This window comes from Tupaia chinensis, unplaced genomic scaffold (genome assembly GCF_000334495.1).
Source record: "Tupaia chinensis unplaced genomic scaffold, TupChi_1.0 Scaffold000100_1, whole genome shotgun sequence".
Taxonomy (NCBI): domain Eukaryota; kingdom Metazoa; phylum Chordata; class Mammalia; order Scandentia; family Tupaiidae; genus Tupaia; species Tupaia belangeri.
Window position 1 is genome coordinate 1,020,153 of NW_006159564.1, and position 2,174 is coordinate 1,022,326.

The 2,174-nt window shown below is 38.0% G+C and overlaps 1 pseudogene; it reads right to left on the bottom strand.

Moving 5' to 3' along the window:
• Positions 1-338: 338 nt before the first annotated feature.
• On the bottom strand, positions 339-822 carry LOC102476964 (peptidyl-prolyl cis-trans isomerase-like 3 pseudogene; annotated as a pseudogene).
• Between the last annotated feature and the right edge of the window lie 1,352 nt (positions 823-2,174).

The window sequence follows — 2,174 nt, forward strand, 5'->3', positions numbered from 1 at the left end:
TCACCGTCACGTAAGTCTACTCCTCTCTGCCATGAAGGACTGTCCCTTCAGCAGCTGTACAAGAAATCAAATTATTTTCCTTTTTTTTTAGGGTAACAAAAATTAAAGTTTCTATATTAATATTAAAGAAATACATTGGATAATAGTTATATTAAACAATATTTTCTACAATGGGAATAAAAGCTGTTGGGCTCCCCCTTAATGTTACCATTTCACAGAAGATCTTGGTCATAAACAAGAAGGACGATGCAATTTCTGTCACCATTGAAATGGAATAAACTACAATAGGGGTGTTTTCAGCAAATAGTTTGCCTAATGTTCATCCAGGTCTATTATGGCTACTGAGCAAATGGGTTGGCATAGTTATATCCTTAATGTGTACATCATTAAGAGGTCGATATGTCGTCTCACTTACTGTAACTTCTCCAATTCATCTAGAGTCTTCAGATCATCTATTACCTTTCCAAATACAGTGTATTTTATGTCCAAATGTGGTTGTTTCCAATAGGTGATGAAGAACTGAGACAATTGGTGTTTGGACCACGATTAGCCATAGATACAATGACTCTAACATTATGCTTAAGATATTCACTATATGTATCATCCTCAAACTTTTTACCCCCAGATACTGTTACCTCCTCTTTCAGTGCCTTTTGGTTCTCCTGTTTGAACCATGAAACCCTTAATATTTCTATGAAAAATATAGCCATTCTAGTAATTGCTGACACAAGAAGCCAAGAAATTCTCACATATTTTGGGTGTCTCCTCACAGAACACTTCTATTTTAATGATAGCTACATCACTATGCAAAATCACAGTCATTTTTATTCTTGATAGTTTGAAGAAGTACTACTTAATTTCTCAGAGTCTCACCAAAGGAGCTCAAAAATAAGTCTCCACTTCAGTTAGGACAGCTGTTGTTGAAACCAGAAGATGCAACTGCACCGAAATAAAATTATTTTCTATAGCCAAGTGCTCTGGTCCAAGGTCATCAGCTTTGATTCAGGGCAAAGCCTTAGCTATAGTTTTTTAAAGGTTTTCTATCTTCAGCATCTTTTAAAGAAAGTAGGTCTGACACCATCTGAAAAACCAGTTGTAAGGAAAGTGCTTTGATTTCCAGAGTAGGGTTTTCTCCAGTTCTCTAAGTAAGAGTTTCCATTTCAAGACTGGTCTAGGCCAGTGGTTCTCAATGTTTCCTGCATTTGGGAGTCACCTAAGGAACCTTTAAAACACACTTGTGTTGGGACCAGCAGTTAGTGTAATGGCTGTGTCGCTGGACTCCCACGTAGTCGACCGTGGTTCAAGTCCCGGACCCAGTGGCTTAAACTCACGCTGGGCGTGTGTGTATGCATGCCCAAGATCCCAAGAGGAGAATGGAGAAGAAGGGATTGTGGTGTGGCCAGCCCCCCTGGGTGGTGATTTTTTGCTTTCTGTCTCTCTGTCTCTCTCTGTCTGTCTGGCGAGTGCACGCGCCCTATAGCAAAAAACTCTCAAACAAACAAACAAACAAACAAAAACACTTGTGCTTGGGTCTGACCCTAGACTAACAGAATCAGAGTCAGAGGGGGACATCTCATATTGTTTATTATTATCATCATCATCATCATCATTATTTTTTCTTTTAAGCTCCCTGGATTATTCTGATATTCAGAGGACCGAAAAACAGTGGTGGGCTGAGCTTATGCTGAATAAGAGGATAGATATTAAGGAGGAAATGTGGGAGTAGATAAGCTCATTTCACTGAGGGCCTCAAGCAGAACTTGGTATGTACAAATGCTCAATAAATGATTATGAAAGTAACTTAAAGTGAGATGGTGGGATGATGTTGAAGGAATTCAGTTTACTAATGATTCCAGATTCTCTTACAGCCCCATGTGAAAAACATTTATGCAATGGGAGAAGTAGGCAAACAAGCCCATACAAATTAAGAAATGTTTTAAAACATGAATACCATTCAACTATATGAGGGGATCTTCCAAAAAGTTCCCAGAATATGAATATTATGAAAGAACTATCCATTAATTTCAATTTTTTGCACCAAAATAAAATATTACTTTAATTCTATTAAATATATCCCTCAAACTTTTTTTTCTTTTAGAGAGATTTTTTGCTATAGGGCACATGTGCTCGCCAGAGAGACAGAGACAGACAGAGAGACAGAAAGCTAGGTGGGA